The following is a 19,618-nucleotide window of genomic DNA, read 5'->3' as shown; positions in this document are numbered from 1 at the left end:
TCCTATTTCCAGAGATAAAGTCTACACTGAAAAGGGAAGCAATTGTGTCCTTGTGAGGGTGAGACAGGGCTTCAGGAGCCCACGTGGATATTTTGCCTGCCTTGTCTTTCAAGATATCTGATTGATTTCTGTGAGGACGTTTGTCTGATTTGACAACAAGGTCCCAGACTGGCATCTCCTTTTTTTTTTTTTTTTTTTTTTTTTTTGAGACAGAGTCTTGCTCTGTTGCCCAGGTTGAAGTGCAGTGGCACAATCTCAGCTCACTGCAACTTCCGCATCCTAGGTTCAAGCGATTTTCCTGCTTCAGCCTCCCGAGTAGCTGGGACTATAGTTGTGCGCCACCACGCCCAGCTAATTTTTGTATTTTTAATAGAGACAAGGTTTTGTTGGCCTGGCCGGTCTCGAACTCCTGACCTCAGGTGATCCACCCGCCTTGGCCTCCCAAAGTGCTGGGATTACAGGCGTGAGTGACTAAGCCGGGGCTGTCATCTCCTCTTAAAATCTGGGATCCGCTCTTCATTGGCTCTGACTGCTTTTGTCTTCACCCAATCTGGTTCCTGTCAATGACGGTGTTCAGCAACTGGCTGCATCATGAGCACATTTCATGGTCATCAGATAACTGCTGGGCTCATACTACCACAGCCTCCTGGTGTCAGAGACTTTTAGAGGTGCTACCTTTGCATTCCCTTATCCCTAATGGGTGACCCTCTCTGAAGTTTCTGCATGGAAACTTCATCCCCTTTGTCCCGCTGGAAACTTCTTGGATAAGGAGGGATGACAGCTATAGGTACCAGTGAGCTGGTCCTTGAGCCCACTACTTATATGGGTTCTTTTTTGTTTTCATTTTTTGAGACAGTCTCACTCTGCCACCCAGGCTGGAATGCAGTAGTGCAATCTCAGCTCACTACAACCTCTGCTGTCTGGGTTCAAGCGATTCTCCTGCCTCAGCCTCCCGAGTAGCTGGGATTATAGGCGCCCGCCACTGTGCCCAGCTAATTTTTGTATTTTTAGTAGGGATGGAGTTTCATCATCTTGGCCAGGATGGTCGTGAACTGTTGACCTCATGATCCACCTACCTCGGCCTCCCAAAGTGCTGGGATTACAGGCGTGAGCCATCGTGCCCAGCCTTTATATGGGTTCTTAAGTACTACTATACATTTAGAACCTCCTGCAAATCCAACATTGGCTCCAGTGAAAATGTGAAGCAAACTTATGATACTACTGCGTCATTTCTAACTGCCAGGAAGGCTTAGGGAAAGCACTTCATGTCACATGCTGTGTCTCTCGAAAAAGGCATATTTACCCTAACCAGTTGAAAACTTCTGTCAACATAAAATTCGAACGCAAAAGTTATAGCAATTACCAAAATCTGGAAGCAACCAAGATGTCTTTCAATAGGTATATAAACTGTGGTATAGCCATACAATGAAATATTCATCATTAAAAAGAAATGAGCTATTGAGCCATGAAAAAAACATAAAGAAAGCTTAAATGCATATTGCTAAGTGAATAAAGACAACCTGAGAAGGTTACATGCTACAATTACAACTATATGACATTCTGGAAAAGGAAAAAACTATGGAGACAGTGAAAAGATCAGTGGTTAGCAGGTTTTGGGAAAATGAACACAGGGGTTTGTTTACAACAGTGGAACAATCATACACCACATAATGTTTTCATCAATGACAGACCACATATAGCACCAAAGTGGTCCCATAATATTATAACGGAGCTGAAAAATTTCAATTGCCTAGTGACATCACAGCCATCCCAATGTCGTAGCACACCGTATGACTCACGTGTTTGTAGTGATGTGTTTGCAGTGATGCTGGTGTAAACATACCTACTACACTGCCAGTTGTATAATGGTATAGCACATACAATTATGTACAGTACACAATACACAATAATGATAATAAATGATTCTATTACTGATTTATATATTTACAATACTATATTTTTTATTGCTTTTTAAGAGTGTACTGTTATTTACATATCTTTTTAAAAGTTAACTGTAAAATGGCCTCAGGCAGGTTCTTCAGGTGATATCCCAGAAAAAGGCATTGTTATTATAGGGGATGACAGCTTCATGTGTGTTATTTCCTCCAAAGATCTTCCAGTGGGACAAGCTATGGAGGTAGAGGACAATGATATTAGTGATCCTGACCCTGTGTAGGCCTAGAGCAATGTTTGTGTTTGTGTTTTAGTTTTTTTTTTTTTTACAGAAATGTTAAAAAAGTTAATATAATTAAAAATTACAAAAGTAGAAAAAAGCTTATAGAATAAGAATATAAAGAAAGAAGATTTTTGTATGACTGTAAAATGTATGTGTGTTTTAAGCTAAGTGTTATTACAAAAGAGCCAAAAAGTTTTTTTTTAAATTATAAGGGTTTTCAAGCCTGTAATCCCAGCACTTTGGGAGGCCGAGACGGGCGGATCACAAGGTCAGGAGATCGAGACCATCCTGGATAACACGGTGAAACCCCGTCTCTACTAAAAAATACAAAAAAAGAAGAAAAATTTTAAGGGTTTTGTTTTGTGTTGTTTTGTGACACAGGGTCTCACTCTGTCACCCAGGCTGGAGTGTAGTGGCGTGATCATGGCTCCCTGCACCCTCAACTTTCCCAGGCTCAAGTGATCTTCCTGCCTCAGCCTCCCAAGTAGGTGGGATTACAGGTGCCTGCCACCACACGTGGCTAATTTTTGTAGAGGCCAGGTGAGACCAGCTCTCACCATGTTGCCCAGGCTGGTCTCGAACTCCTAGGCTCAAGTGATCCTCTTGGTGCAGCCTCCCAAAGTGCTAGAATTATAGGTATGAGTTACTGCACCCAACCAAAAGGTTTACAAAGTAAAAGAATCACAGTAAGCTAAGATTAATTTATTATTGAAGAAAAAATTAAATATTTTTTTTTGAGACGGAGTTTCGCTCTGTCGTCCAGGTTGGAGTGCAGTGGTGCGATCTCGGCTCACTTCAAGCTCAGCCTCCCAGGTTCACACCATTCTCCTGCCTCAGCCTCCTGAGTAGCTGTGACTACGGGTGCCCACCACCGTGCTCAGCTAATTTTTTGTATTTTTAGTAGAGACGGGGTTTCACCGTGGTCTCGATCTCCTGACCTCGTGATCCACCCACAACAGCCTCCCAAAGTGCTGGGATTACAGGCATGAGCCACCATGCCCAGCCAAAAATTAAATAACTTTAATGTAGCCTAAGTGTACAGGGTTGATAAAGTCTACAGTAGTGTACAGTAATATCCTAGACTTCCAAATTCACTTATACTTTCTCATTGACTCATGCAGAGCAACTTCCAGTTCTGCACATTCTATTCAAGATATGTGCCTTATTGAGGTGCACCATTTTTACCTTTTATACCATATTTTTGCTGTACCTTTTCTATGTTTAGATACATTTAGAAACAGAAATACTTACCCTGTGTTGTAATTGCCTATGGTATTCAGTACAGTAACCTGCTGTACAGGTTTATAGCCTAGGAGCAATAGACTATCCATATACAGGTGTGTAGTAGGTTATATCAACTAGGTTTGTGTAAAGTACTCTCTATGATGTTCACACAACTTGGAAATCTCCAAACGATGCATTTCTCAGAAAGTATTGACACTTGACTGAACTCTGTATGATAATGTAATTATGGATACATGTTACACAACACTTGTCAAAATCCATAGAATGTACAAAACAAAGAATGAACCTTAATGTAAACTATGGCTTTAGTTAATAATACTGATTTAATATTGGCTCATCAATTGTAACAAATGTGCCACACTAGTGCATAATATTAATAATAGGGAAAGCTGGATTCCTGGGCAAGATGGCCAAATAGGAACAGCTGTGGTCTTCAGCTCCCAGCGAGATCAATGCAGAAGGCAGGTGATTTCTGCATTTCCGGCTGAGGTACCCGGCTCATCCCACTGGGGCTGGTTAGACAGTGGGTATAGCCCAGGGAGGGCAAGCTGAAGCAGGGTGGGGTGTCACCTCACCCGGGAAGCACAAGGGGTTGCAGAACTCCCTCCCCTAGCTAAGGGAAGCTGTGAAAGACTGTGCTGTGAGGAATGGTGCATTCTGGCCCAGATACTATGCTTTTCTCATGGTCTTCAAAACCAACAGACCAGGAGATTCCCTTGGTGCCTACACCACCAGGGCCCTGGGTTTCAAGCACAAAACCGGGCAGCCATTTGGGCAGACACTCAGCTAGCTGCAGGAGGTTTTTTTTCATACCCCAGTAGCGCCTGGAATGCCAGCAAGACAGACCCATTCACCCCCCTGGAAAGGGGGCTGAAGCCAGGGTGCCAAGTGATCCGATCCCACCCCCACGGAGCCCTTCAAGATAAGATCCACTGGCTTGAAATTCTCGCTGCCAGCACAGCAGTCTGAAGTTAACCTGGGATGCTAGAGCTTGGTGTGGGGAGGGGCGTCTGCCATTACTGAGGCTTGAATAGGCAGTCTTCCCTTCACAGTGTAAACAAAACCACCTGGAAGTTCGGACTGGCCAGAGCCCACCACAGCTCCACAAAGCCACTGTAGCCAGACTATCTCTCTAGATTCCTCCTCTCTGGGCAGGGCATCTCTGAAAGAAAGGCAGTAGCCCCAGTCAGGGGCTTATACTTCAAACTCCCATCTCCCTGGGACACAGCACGTGGGGGAAGAGGCGGCTGTGGGCGCAACTTCAGCAGACTTAAACATTCCTGCCTGCTGGCTCTGAAGAGAGCAGCAGATTTCCCAGCACAGCGCTCAAGCTCTACTAAGGGACAGACTGCCTCCTCAAGTGGTTCCCTGATCCCCGTGCCTCCTGACTGGGAGACACCTCCCAGCAGGGGTCTACAGATAGCTCACACAGGAGAGCCCTGGCTGGCATCTGGCGGGTGCCTCTCTGAAACAAAACTTCCAGAGAAAGGAACAGGCAGCAATCTTTTCTATTTGGCAGCCTCTGCTGGTGATACCCAGGGAAACAGGGCCAGGGGTGGACCTATAGCAAACTCCAGCAGAGATGCAGAAGAGGGGCCTGACTATTGGAAGGAAAACTAACAAACAGAAAGAAATAGCATCAATATCAACAAAAAGGACATCCACACAAAAACCCATTGGAAGGTCACTAGCAGCAAAGACCAAAGGTAGATAAACCCACAAAGATGACAAAAAAACAGCACAAAAAGCCTGAAAATTCCCAAAACCAGAATGCCTCTACTCCTGGAAAGGATCACAACTCCTCGCCAGCAAGGGAACAAAACAGGATGGCTGACGAATTGACAGAAGTAGGCTTCAGAAGGTGGGTAAAAACAAACTCCTCCAAGCTAAAGGAGCATGTTCTAACCCAATGCAAGGAAGCTAAGAACTTTGAAAAACGGTTAGAGGAATTGCTAACTAGAATAACCAGCTTAGAGAAGAACATAAATGACCTGATGGAGCTGAAAAACACAGCACAAGTACTTTGTGAAGTGTACACAAGTATCAATAGCTCTATCAACAAAGCGGAAGAAAGGATATCAGAGATTGAAGGTTAGCTTAAGGAAATAAAGCATGAAGACAAGATTTGAGAAAAAGGAATGAAAAGAAATGAACAAACCCTCCAAGAAATATGGAACTATGTGGAAAGACCAAATCTGCTTTTGATTGGTATACCTGAAAGTGACAGGGAGAATGAAACCAAGTTGGAAAACACTCTTCAAGATATTATCCAGGAGAAGTTCCCCAACTAAGCAAGACAGGCCAACATTCAAATTCAGGGAATACAGAGAACGCCACAAAGATACTCATCAAGAAGAGCAACCCCAAGACACATAATCATCAGATTCACCAAGGTTGAAATGAAGGAAAAATTGTTAAGGGCAGCCAGTGAGAAAGCGCAGGTTACCTATAAAGGGAAGCCCATCAGACTAACAGCGGATCTCTCTGCCGTAACCCTAAGCCAGAAGAGAGTGGGGGACAATATTCAACATTCTTAAAGAAAAGAATTTTCAATCCAGAATTTCATATCCAGCCAAACTAAGCCTTCATAAGTGAAAGAGCAATAAAATCCTTTACAGACAAGCAAATGCTAAGGAATTTTGTTATCACAGGGCCTGCCTTAAAAGAGATCCAGAAAGAAGCACTAAATATGGAAAAGAAAAACCGGTACTAGCCACTGAAAAAACAAACCAAAATGTAAAGAACATCAACACTATGAAGACACTGCATCAACTAATGGGCAAAATAACCAGCTAGCATCATAATGACAGGATCAGATTCACACATAACAATATTACCCTTAAATGTAAATAGGCTAAATTCCCCAATTAAAAGACACAGACTGGCAAACTGGATAAAGAGCCAAGACCCATAGGTGTGTTGTATTCAGGAGACACATCTCATGTGCAAAGACACACATAGGCTCAAAATAAAGGGATGGAGGAATATTTACCAAGCAAATACAAAGGAAAAAAAAAAAAAAAGCAGGGGTTGCAATCCTAGTCTCTGATAAAACAGACTTTAAACCAACAAAGATAAAAAATGACAAAGAAGGGCATTACGTAATGGTAAAGGGATCAATGCAAAAATAAGAGCTAACTATCCTAAATATATAGCACCCAATACAGGAGCACCCAGATTCATAAGCCGTGTTCTTTGACACCTATAAAGAGACTTATACACTCACACAATAATAGTGGGAGACTTTAATACCCCACTGTCAATATTAGACAGATCAATGAGACAGAAAATTAACAAGGATATTTAGGATTTGAACTCAGCTCTGGACCAAGCAGACCTAATAGACAGTTCCAGAACTCTCCACTCCAAGTCAACAGAATACACATTCTTCTCAGCACCACATTGCACTTAGTCTGAAATTGGCCACATAATTGAAATAAAACACTCCTCAGCAAAGGCAAAAGAATGGAAATCATAAAAAACAGTTTCTCAGGCCACAGTGCAATCGAATTAACATTAAGGATTAAGAAACTCACTCAACACTGCACAACTACGTAGAAAATGAACAACCTGCTCCTGAATGACTACTGGGTAAATAACGAAATTAAGTCAGAAATAAATAAGTTCTTCGAAACCAATGAGAACAAAGGCACAATGTACCAGAACACTGCTGAAGCAGTGTTTAGAGGGAAATTTATAGCACTAAATGCCTATATGAGAAAGTGGGAAAGATCGAAAATCAACACTCTAACATCACAATTAAAAGAACTAGAGAAGCAAGAGCAAACAAATTCAAAAGCTAGCAGAAGACAAGAAATAACTAAGATCAGAGCAGAACTGAAGGAGTAGAGACACGAAAAATCCTTCAAAAGATTAATGAATCCAGGAGCTGGTTTTTTGAAAAGATTAACAAAATATATAGATCACTAGCCAGACTAATAAAGAAGAAAAGAGATAAGAATTAAATAGACAATAAAAAATGATAAAGGGGAGATCACCACTGATCCCACAGAAATACAAACTACCATCACTGCATACTATAAACACCTCTACACAAATAAGCTAGAAAATCTTGAAGAAATGGATAAATTGCTGGACACATACATCCTCCCAAGACTAAACCAGCAAGAAGTTGAATCCCTGAATAGATCAATAACAGGTTCCGAAATTTAGGCAGTAATGAATAGCCTACCCACCAAAAAAAGCCCAAAACCAGATGGATTCACAACCGAATTCTGTCAGAGGTACAAAGAGGAGAAGGAATGGTACCATTCCTTCTGAAACTATCCCAAACAATAGAAAAAGAGGGACTCCTCCCTAACTCATTTTATGAGGCCAGCATCATCCTGATACCAAAACCTGGCAGAGACACAACAAAACAAGAAAATTTCAGGCCAATATCCCTGATGAACATTGAAGTGAAAATCCTCAATAAAATGCTGGCAAACAGAATCCAGCAGCACATCAAAAAGCTTATCCACCATGATCAAGTCGGCTTCATCCCTGGGTTGCAAGGCTGGCTCAACATACACAAATCAATAAACATAATCCATCACTGAAACAGAACCAATGACAAAAACCACATGATTGCCTCAGTAGATGCAGAAAAGGCCTTTGATGAAATTCAACACATCTTCATGCTAAAAACTCTCAATAAACTAGGAATTGATGGAATGTATCTCAAAATAATAAGAGCTATTTATGACAAACCCACAGCCAATATCATACTGAATGGGCAAAAGCTAGAAGCATCCGCTTTGAAAACTGGCACAAGGAAAAGATGCTCTCTCTCACCACTCCTATTCAACATAGTATCGGGAGTTCTGGCCAGGGCAATCAGTCAAGAGAAAAGAAATAAAGGGTATTCAGATAGGAAGAGAGGAAGTCAAATTGTCTCTGTTTGCAGATGACATGATTGTGTATTTAGAAAACCCCATCGTTTCAGCCCAAAATCTCCTTAAGCTGATAAGCAACTTCAGCAAAGTCTCAGGATACAAAATCAATGTGCAAAAATCACAAGCATTCCTATACACCAATAATAGACAGCCAAATCATGAGTGAACTCTCATTCACAATTGCTACAAAGAGAATAAAATACCTAGGATTACAACTTAAAAGGGATGTGAAGGACTGCTTCAATGAGAACTACAAACCACTGCTCAAGGGAATAAGAGAGGACACAAACTAATGGAAAAACACTCCATGCTCATGGATAGGAAGAATCAATATCGTGAGAATGGCCATAGTGGTAGATTCAATGCCGTCTCCATCAAGCTACCAATTACTTTCTTCACACAATTTGAAAAAATTACTTTAAATTTCATATGGAACCAAAAAAGAGCCCATATACCCAATACAATCCTAAGCAAAAAGAACAAAGCTGGAGGCATCACACTACCTGACTTCAAACTATACTACAAGGCTACAGTAACCAAAACAGCATGGTACTTGTACCAAAACAGATATGTAGATTAATGCAACAGAGCAGAGGCCTCAAAAATAATGCCACACATCTACAGCCATCTGATCTTTGACAAACCTGACAAAAACAAGCAATGGGGAAATGATTCCTTATTTAATAAATGGTGTTGGGAAAACTGGTTAGCCATATGCAGAAAACTGAAACTGGGCCCCTTCCTTACACCTTACACAAAAATTAACTCAAGATGGATTAAAGATTTAAATGTATGGATTAAAGATTTAAATGTAAGACCTAAAACCATAAAAACCCTAGAAGAAAACCTAGGCAATACCATTCAGGATGCAGGCATAGGAAAAGACCTCATGACTAAAACACCAAAAGTAATGGCAACAAAAGTCAAAATTGACAAATGAGATCTAATTAAACTAAAGAGCTTCTGCACAGCAAAATAACTGTCATCAGAATGAACAGGCAACCTACAGAATGGGAGAAAATTTTTGCAATCTATTCATCTGACAAAGGGCTAATATCCAGAATCTACAAGGAACTTAAATTTACAATAAAGAAACAACCCCATCAAAAAGTGGGCAAAGGATATGAAAAGACGCTTCTCAAAAGAAGATATTTATGCAGCCAACAAACATATGGAAAAAACCTCATCATCACTGGTCATTAGAGAAATGCAAATCAAAACCACAATGGGATACCATCTCACTCCAGTTAGAATGGCGATCATTAAACAGTCAGGAAACAACAGATGCTGGAGAGGATGTGGAGAAATAGGAACGTTTTTACACTGTTGGTGGGAGTCTAAATCAGTTCATCCATCGTGGAAGACAGTGTGGTGATTCCTCAAGGATCTAGAACTAGAACTACCATTTGACCCAGCAATCCCATTATTGGCTATATACCCAAAGGATTATAAATCATTCTACTATAAAGACACATGTACATGTACGTTTACTGCAGCACTATGTACAATAGCAAAGACTTGAAACCAACCCAAATGCCCATCAACGTTAGATTTGATAAAGAAAATGTGGCACATATACACCATGGAATACTCTGCAGCCATTAAAGAGAATGAGTTCATCTCCTTTACAGGGACATGGATGAAGCTGGAAACCATCATTCTCAGCAAACTAACACAGGAACAGAAAACCAAACACCGCATGTTCTCACTTATAAGTGGGAGTTGAACAGTAAGTACACATGGACACAGGGAGGGCAACATCACACACCCGGGCCTTTTAGCGGGTGAAGGGCTAGAGGAGGGATAGCATTAGGAGAAATGCCTAATGTAGATGATGGGTTGACGGGTGCAGCAATCTACCATGGCACGTGTTTACCTATGTAACAAACCTGTACCTTCTGCACATGTAATCCCAGAACTTAAAGTATATATATATGAATATTCCCACCAAACTCTGGGTTTGGGAGAATTGGCTCACAGGATCACAGGAGCCAGTATCAAATCTGATACTGGCTCTCAACTAGGGGATGCTGCTAAGGGATAGAGTGCTTGGTAACAGGGTGGCTGTGTCACAGCAGCCAGCATTAATCCAATGACTGAAATAAAGAATCATCATTTACTCAAAAAATAATAATAAATAGGAAAAACTGGTGGGAGGAATGAGGGAGAATGTGGGAACTCTCTGTACCTTCCACTCAATATTTCTATAGCAAATTGCTAAAAAAAAAAGAACGATTAATTTTTTAAAAAAGCATGAAACAGATTTTCATTGGGATTCCATTACTGTATTTTTCTCCCCACACTATCTTTCCAGGGTTTCAGGCTTAAAAGTGAGTAAAGACTTTGATCTCCTACTTTTCCCAAACCCCTCTCCAAAAGACTGAAGGGCTATTTTTTACTTTCCCTTACTGGCTTTTAGGAGCATAAGATGTCACATCCTCCTCTTTCCTCAGGAGATATTTGCCCCACCTCCAATCTCTTCTACTAAGAGGTGAAGATGTAAGACAACAGTGAAAGGAGCTATCCGGTCAATAAAGAGGAATAGTGAATTATATTATTATTATACAAATCTTATTACTAATTGTACAAGTAGAAAAATCTTTTTTTTTTTTTTTTTTTTGAGATGGAGTCTCACTCTGTTGCCCAGGCTGGAGTGCAGTGGAGCGATCTTGGCTCACTGCAAGCTCTGCCTCCCAGGTCCAGGTCATTCTCCTGCCTCAGCCTCCCAAGTAGCTGGGACTACAGGTGCCCGTCACCACACCCGGCTAATTTAGGAACACAGAGAAGTGTGTGTGTGTGTGTGTGTGTGTTGGAAAGTTGGTTGTAATAATCATAGCTATACTTTATTGAGGGCTCATTATGTACCTTATAATAACCCTCTGTATTGTATGTTAGATATCATTACTTATTTGTTTACACCTGTTTTACAGATGAGGAAGTTGAGACTTGGAGATATTAAGCTGCCAAAAGTCAGATAATTAGTATGCAGGAAGATCAGGATTCCAGTTTAGTCTCGTCTGACTCCAAAGCTTAGGCTCTTGTGCATGTTCTTTTCACTTGAAACAATTATTTTATTACTATAAAAGTGATGACTTCTTATGGTCAAAAAAGTTCTAAAAGTTGCATCAGTTAGGAATGTGCTTGTCCACATGAACAGAAAAACCCTGTAAATAACACAGAGTGAGAGAAGTTTATTTGGTTCACACAATAAGAAGACCAGGCAGGTGGGGTGGGGAGGTAGGTAGAATAGGATCATTTATGGCAGCCCAATGGTAACATTAGGGACCCATTTTCTATTTTCTCACTCCATTGTCCTTAGTGTGTACATCTTTGCCCTCAGGATTTTCATATCAAGGTGGAGATACTCTATCTCCAGGTATTGCATCAGCATTCCAGGTGGGAAGTGGAAGGGAGAAGGAAGCAGGAAGGTTCTCTTACAAGGAAAACAACAGCTTTTCAAGAAACCCTTAACTTATGCCTTATTGTCCAGAATTGTGACACAAGGCCACCCTCAAACAGCAAGGGAGCCTGGAGAAGTATTATTAGAAAAGCACACACTGCTACTCCAACAAAGTTGGAATCCTGCTATTAGGGATGAAAAGAGAATAGATTTGGAGTAGGCAATTAGCATTGTCTTCCACAAACACCATAAAAGGTTATTAATTGAAACTTATAGGTCTTTCTACTACTTCTGACTATCATCCTCTTCTCATGTAATAATCACAGTTGATTTTTTAAGTCATGTTTAAACGACAGAATGGACACGTATGGGAGAGACTGGAACAACTTCAGTGGTGCAAAGGGGATATGTGCAAAGAAAAAAAAATAGAGTTGAGTCTGAGCAAGTAAATTGAGATGAATTAGGCATGAATTGACAATGGCCCTTACAGATTAGGCAGAGGAGTTTGGCTATTATACAAAGACTAAGAAAGCCACTGTGAATTTTGAACAGAAGAGTGAAATGTTTCTATAACAAGAGAATACATATTTGCTGTCATACCGAGATTCTTAATCCTTTTCTAAGCTGAGTCAATATAGTTATCAACACTTTGCTGCTTACCACCTCCAGAGCAACATGCCAGAGAATATGAATAGATCACTGGAGCATGATTCACCATTAATTAACAGCATTATTCTTTTTGGTGATTTATAAAAGATAAAGGAACAATTACTGTTTAACTAGAAATCTCTATAGATATGAATGCCTCTTGTTTTCTAAGTTGATTCTGCAGCTAGTGTCTTTTTAAAAGCCATATGGATATGGTTTAAGCTTTAAAATGATCAGCTAATTCTATTCAAGCTCAGTGTATAATTCATTAGAAAATACTTCCTTTCCTACCACCAAAATACCTCAGGGAATATATATTTTTTCACTCATTTGAATTGTGTCAGCTCTGTTACAAAAGAACTTCTTTCAGATGACATGAAAAAGAGTTTACAAGACTTTCCTGAAATATTTTTAGATAGTGTTTAGTGTTATTGGGAGCTTTCAGTACCAAAAAATATTTAGAAAGTCAAAAACTTGTTCTAATTCTTAAGCAACTTGAGCTTTTTAAGGAACCTCCTGCTCTGATATTTCAGGAGGTAATTTTTCTATGATTCTGCTTGTACATGTTTTCTCCTGCAACCACAAAGTTTTGATGTTACTGCATTTTGGGACCACCCTACCATTTGAAACTTCTTAATTTGAAGACATTTTTTCTTTATAGTTTTTTATTTTGCTTTTTTCCTGTAGGAAATCATGAAAACAAACAATAACAACAAAAAATGGCCGGGCATGGTGGCTCACACCTGTAATCCCAGCACTTTGGGAGGCCAAAGCAGTGGATCACTTTAGGTCAGGAGTTCGAGACCAACCTGGCCAACATGGTGAAACCCTGTTTCTACTTTAAAAAGTACAAAAATTAGCTGGGCATGGTGGTGTGCACCTGTAATCCCGGAGGCTGACGCAGGAGAATCACTTGAACCCAGGAGGTGGAGATTGCAAGATGGTGCCACTGTTCTCCAGCCTAAGCGACAGAGACTCTAAAAAAAAAAAAAAAAAAAAAAAAAAATTATAGAAAATTATAGAAGCATTTCCTCTTCTGGCTTTCTTAATAACTTTGAATATAAAAGTTAACTTTTATTTACACATTTCACTTATTTTTTTACCAACTAACTTTAATATTATTTACTATAAAAGGGTTCACTAGTTTCTCAAATTTATCTACCTTGTTGATTTTATATTAATAAATTTGGATAACAACTGGTCATGCTGATAGCAGTAAGATTAATTTATATCCTACCAGCTTATAGTGCATGACAATTTGGCCCACGGATAGATTGGATTTTACCTTTGAACTAAATATGTAAAACTGTAAATATTATTTCAATAACGATACCATCTACTTAAGAAAACATATTGTCTGTCACTATAAAATTACTTCAGTAATAGACATTTAAGATCTTTTTTTAAAAAAAATTTTGAGACAGGGTCTCACTTTGTCTCCCAGGCTGGGGTGCAAGTGGTATGACCTTGGCTCACTGCAGCCTCAACCTCCTGGGTTCAAGTGATCCTTCCACCTCAGCCTCCCGAGTAGTTGGGACTACAGGCACATGCCACCACACCTGGCTTATTTTTGTATGTTTTATAGAGACAGGGTTTTGCCATGCTGCCCAGACTGGTCTTGAACTCCTGTGCTGGTAAGATCTTAGTAAAAACATGCCATCTTTCTTCATAAAAATAAAAGCTAAATGAAACCAATAACCCAAAAATAAAAAAGGTTAGAGTCTCTAGAGTTGAAACTCAAAGTAAAATTTCCTTTGGGACAGAGAACTGAACCACATAGTCCTGATTTTATCCTTCAGACTTGTCTTTCATTAATGTCCAACACTAATTAACACTGCCACCACCAAAAATCTAGCCTCAGACATGAGCTGCTCATTCCTTTACAGTCTGCCCTAAGGATGACGTGTAATCCTTTGTTTAATATAAGAAAACAGAGCTAAGGCTGATTTTAAAAAATTGTTTTTAAAAATTGAAAGAGAACCAAAAGAAAACTAGGTGATCTGACTTTGAAAATTTAGCCTTTTCTCCAGGTTTGCAGGTACATTCCAATGCTGTGGGAGCCCAATAATATAGGGTTAAAACCAGTTGCTGTATCAGATAAACTCTAACGTCTCAGAAGACTAACGCAACAGATGAGTATTTCTTGTTGTCCCCTGGCTCTTTCTACCTTTTACTGAGCCATCTCGCACACATCTTCTATGATGTCTACCTATATTACGTCAGATGGAGAAAAGCCCTGGAGACTTGCTCCTGTTGTTGGAGGCTGGGGAGCAGTTATGGGTCATGTAGCAGTTGCAGCGATGGAAAGCACTGAAGACAAAGGCAGGAGCTACAGGGCTGCCCTTTGCTCTTCAAGGTAAGAGAAGCCCTTGATCAGAGGTGGGATCTATACCACCCTATATTGGGCTACTCCATGCTACATTCTCATCACGCCTTAAAACCTAGCAGACTTGAAATCAGTGGTCTTGACAGAACATCTAATATATTTCAATCCCTTCTTCTAATATAAATGCTGTATTTAGCTCACAAAAAGGTTGACCTATTTCTTTGTTTTTGTACTGTGAAGTATGAGTGAGTATTCAAACTTTGTCACAGTCTATCATGTTCTATTTGAAAGAAAAACAAGTTTGATTGATGTTGCACAGGATTACATCTGGAAATGAGTGAGACAAAATTTCCTCATGCTCCTTCTGACCATTTTGTAGGCAAGCTAAAATTGCTTTGCAGTCCCTAGAGTTGGGGGTGGGAGAACAGGCAGGTCTTAAAAGAGCTTACAAGCTTCTCCTTACATGTAGATCTGCCTCTCTTTTCACTTTTCAGGGACTGGAGGCACTTGTCTTAGTAAGACTAATGACTAATTTTCTTGGGCCTATTTGGAACAAGAGAACACACACCCTTGCCAGTAGTTATTTTAGTGTTTTTCCTCGCCATTTTTCCTTCTCTTTGAAACTTGAGGGGTACTTAATGGTGAGCTGGAATAAGGCTCTGAAACTTACTAATTTGAAATAATTAGTTGAATATAACTTTCATCAAGCCATGGTTATTCGAAGTCTAATGTAGTCACGTAGCATTAAAGTCACAGGAAACAATCATTCTCTAGGATTATGCTAAAATCTCCAAACACAAAAATTAGAAAGAGGATAAGACATAATACCTCATAAAAGTCAAACCTGGATGCAAAATAAGAATGAATTAGGAAAAACATTTTCTTTCAATATGCCATGCATGAGTAACTATCTTGAAAACTGTCACATGATAATGATTATTGGAAGCAAACAGGTAACTACGTAAAGTATAGAGAAAGACAAAAATAATGTATTATCTATATCTAATACTGTCTAGACAAGAGAATAGCCTGATTCTAGTTGACTGACCCCAGATTTTACTAAAGAAATATCCTGAAAGGACAAAAGAATAACACAACAGGCCACATTTAATTGACATGAATTTTCTGGGTGCAACATTCAAGTGTCCTCACTTACTGCTCCCTAAGCAACTTGTTGGAAAATAATAATTCATTTTTATTTATTTATTTATTTATTTTGAGAGGGAGTCTCGTTCTGTTGCCCAGGCTGGAGTGCAGTGGTGAGATCTTGGCTCATTGCAACCTCTGCCTCCCAGGTTCAAGTGATTCTCCTGTCTCAGCCTCCTGAGTAGCTGAGACTACAGGCATGCACTTCCATATCCAGCTAATTTTTGTATTTTTAGTAGAGACGGGGTTTCATTATGTTGGCCAGGCTGGCCTGGAACTCCTGACCTTGTGATCTGCCCATCTCAGCCTTTTGAAGTGCTGGGATTACAGGGGTGAGCCACCGTGCCCAGTCAGAAAATGCGAAATTATTAATTAAACAAACATTTATTGAAATTTTACTTTTGTAGTAGATACTTACCTCTTGATTTTTAGGAGCTTTTTAACCACTGGGAGAGCCAGATAAAGAAAAGATCATGTCAGAGATGGATGTGGCTATGATGATATAAGCACAAATGCACCTGGAAAGGCATCTCAAATCAGTCTAGGGAATTGGTGAAGGCCAATGGTGGTAACAAGCTCAAACTCTGGAGTCAGACCCTCTGGGCTTAATTCTCCATTCCATAACTTAATTGTTGCATAACCTCATGCAAATCAATTCATCTCTCTAAACACGAATTTATTAATCTGTAAGACAAGGAAAAAAGAGGCAGCTTTCCTAATGAGGTTTAAATGAGATTATGTATTAAAACATTTGGCATAGTGCCTGGAGACTGTAAATGCTCAATTTATGTTGGCAATTGCTATTTACAGAAGAGATGGTGCTTGAACTGGGCTATGGAATAAGTAGGAGTTAGAAAATAGGGAGGCAGCAGAGGGCATTTTCAGGGAGAGGCAATGACATGTGATAGGCACAGAGACATGAAACAGTATAACATCTCTCGGTGACAGCAAGTGGTTTATACCTATTCAAATTTAGTTTATTTTCCTAAAACCAATTATGCCTTCACAGTTTGCATGTAAATAACAAAAAAGGTTTCCTACAAACATGTGTAAACCTCTCAAGAATTCCTTCAGATATAACTTTCTCCCAACCCTCCTCATTCATTGGTTCACCAATGGGTTCAATTTGGCTTCCTACCTTGGTTTCTGCTCTTATTCTCTCAGATTTGCATTGTTTACTGCAGACCTGACTCTGCACTTCCAGGGGACACACATCCTGGTGTTTTCCTACCGATACTATAGTAGAGATATGCCTTACCATAGAACCTCAGCCATCCTCCTGGATACTCCCTAGCCTGCCCTGCCATTGATCTTGCACCACCAGACACAGAGGATGACTGGACTATTTTTTAGAAAAGTAGGCTGGTACGAAATTACAATGAGCTTTCTATGTTCAGTTTAGGAATCTGGACATTTTCCTAAAAGCCATGAAAAATTGCTAAAAATTGTCTAGAGGAAAGACATGATCAGATTTCTATTGTAAGATCATTCTAGTAGGAGTTTCCAGATTAGAGACAGAAAAAAATCACTGGAAATGTCTCCTCAGGTAATCCCAGTGAGATGGGACCTGTTCAAAAACAGTGGCAGCAGGCAAGAAGCAAAAGCAGTGAGAACGAGTGAGATTAAGGAAATAGAATGTCCTGAACTTGGAGACTGATTGGCTAAGAAAGTTAAGTTATAGGGAGGTGTCTAGGATTACTACCAGATTTCCAGCTCAGGTGACCAGAGGGGTGGTGATTCCAATCATCAAGAAAAGGAATACAGGAAACAAACATTAAATTGGAGTATAAAAGTAATGAGGCCAAATTTTGGATATTTTAAATTGAAGTTGATTATGGGACATAAATGGAGATGCCCATTAGCAGAGAAGTCTGGGATTCTTGCACATTCAGATTTTTTTATTTTTATTTTTATTTTTTGAGACAGAGTCTTGCTCTGTCGCCCAGGCTGGAGTGCACTGGCATGATCTTGGCTCACTGCAACCTCTGTCTTCCTGGGTTCAAGCAATTCTCCTGTCTCAGCCTCCCAAGTAACTGGGATTACAGGTGTGCACCACCATGCCCAGCTAATTTTTGTAGTTTTTGTAGATATGGGGTTTCATCATGTTGGCCAGACAGATTTTTGATTTAACATGTGGAAGGAATGTGCTTTATGAAGATGAGGATTCTTGTTTTCAGACAAATATATATATATATATGTTCTATTAGAAATGAGTAATTCTTCTGTTCTAGAAATCACTGGTGATTTTGGATGCATGTTTAAATCATAGAGGGTCTGATTATCGTTGGATTAACTGACTGAATCATTCTAAAAGGTATGGCTATCATACACTTTACCTTCTACTAGATTAGTTTGCTCTCTTTTATTTTTTAATATTTATTTATTTATTTATTTATTTATTTAGAGATGGAGTCTCACTCTGTTGCCCAGGCTGGAGAGCAGTGGCACAATCTCAGCTCACTGCAATCTCCGCCTCCTGGGTTCAAGCAATTCTCCTGCCTCAGCCTCCCAAGTAGCTGGGACTATAGGCGTGTGCCACCACACCTGGCTAACTTTTTATATTTTTAGTAGAGACAGGGGTTCACTGTGTTAATCAGGATGGTCTCGATCTCCCAAAGTGCTAGGATTACAGGTATAAGCCGCCACGCCCAGCCAGTTTGCTCAATTTATATCATTGGTACCCTAGAGGGGTAGCTTGGCAAATACAGGCCCTTGTCTGAGTGTGTGTCCTGACAATTAGTTACTAACTTACGGTCTTGACAAAATTATTTACGTTTCTGGTCCTCATTTTCTCACTATGTAAAAATGAGAATTGTAATAGTTCCTGTTTTCTCATGTTGTGAAGACAGAGTTAACTCACAGAGCAATGACTGGCACAAAGAAAACCCTCAATAAATGTTAGTTATAATTACTGTCCAAGATAATACAGTCATACTCCATTGTAAAGCATCTCAATTATTGCATAATTTTAGTTTCACGTAAGCAAAATCTTACCCATCATGAGCACAGGCATAAATCATTGCAAATTTATAAGCTGCACTGATTTTTTGAAAATATTTTTAACAATGAAGATTTTATATATATGCCACATTAATAACAGTATACACATTGAGAGATATAAACACAAGAGGAACATAGCCACAAATGTGATTAAAATGAACACGTGTTAAAAGTATTTAAATCATACCTTGGATTTACATAGTTGTTTTTTTTTTTTGAGACAGGGTCTCACTCTATGGCACAGGGCCCCACTCTGTCACCCAGGGTAGAGTGCAGCGGCACGATCACAGCTCATTGTAAACTTGAACTACTGGATGCCCCTGCCTTTTAAAAAAAGGTCAAAATATTTTGTAAGTTTACTTTTTTGAACACTTGAAAAATTCAGTAACATTTCAAAAATCTTTTCAGCAGCCTTCTAAAGGTAGTTTATCATGCTTAACTTCTCTTACACACACACACACACACACACGAACCATGCAAACACACCTTGCCATGGTGAAAAACTATTACATTAATTAGATCATAAAAGCCCATTTATATGGATAAATTTTGCTTTAATGAATATTTCATCAAAAATTTATTGTGTTAAAATTTTTAAATAAGGTCTAGAATGTATACAAATTCAAGTCCTAGCTTGTGTCAGAGTACAATCTTTCTATATTCACTCTTACTAATAGAAAGTAGAACGTAAAATTGGGAGACTGAGGTAGGCAGATCATATTAGGTCAGGAGTTCGAGATCACCTTGATCTACATAATGAAATCCGTCTCTACTAAAATACA

At 39.6% G+C, this 19,618-nt stretch overlaps 1 long non-coding RNA gene across 2 annotated transcripts; it reads right to left on the bottom strand.

The window, feature by feature from the left end:
* Nucleotides 1-1,029: 1,029 nt before the first annotated feature.
* Nucleotides 1,030-19,061, bottom strand: LOC116270011. 2 transcript variants are annotated; one of them, XR_004177859.1, is made up of 3 exons: nt 19,024-19,061; nt 16,255-16,520; nt 1,030-2,129 (listed from the first exon to the last, which is right to left on the bottom strand). It is a non-coding gene; the product is annotated as an uncharacterized LOC116270011 (long non-coding RNA). The 2 variants fall into 2 exon arrangements; XR_004177858.1 differs by lacking the exon at nt 1,030-2,129 and adding an exon at nt 13,304-13,341.
* Nucleotides 19,062-19,618: the final 557 nt, after the last annotated feature.

Source organism: Papio anubis, chromosome 13 (assembly GCF_008728515.1).
Source record: "Papio anubis isolate 15944 chromosome 13, Panubis1.0, whole genome shotgun sequence".
In the NCBI taxonomy this organism is placed as follows: Eukaryota; Metazoa; Chordata; class Mammalia; order Primates; family Cercopithecidae; genus Papio; species Papio anubis.
This window is presented reverse-complemented; position numbering and strand designations above follow the sequence as displayed.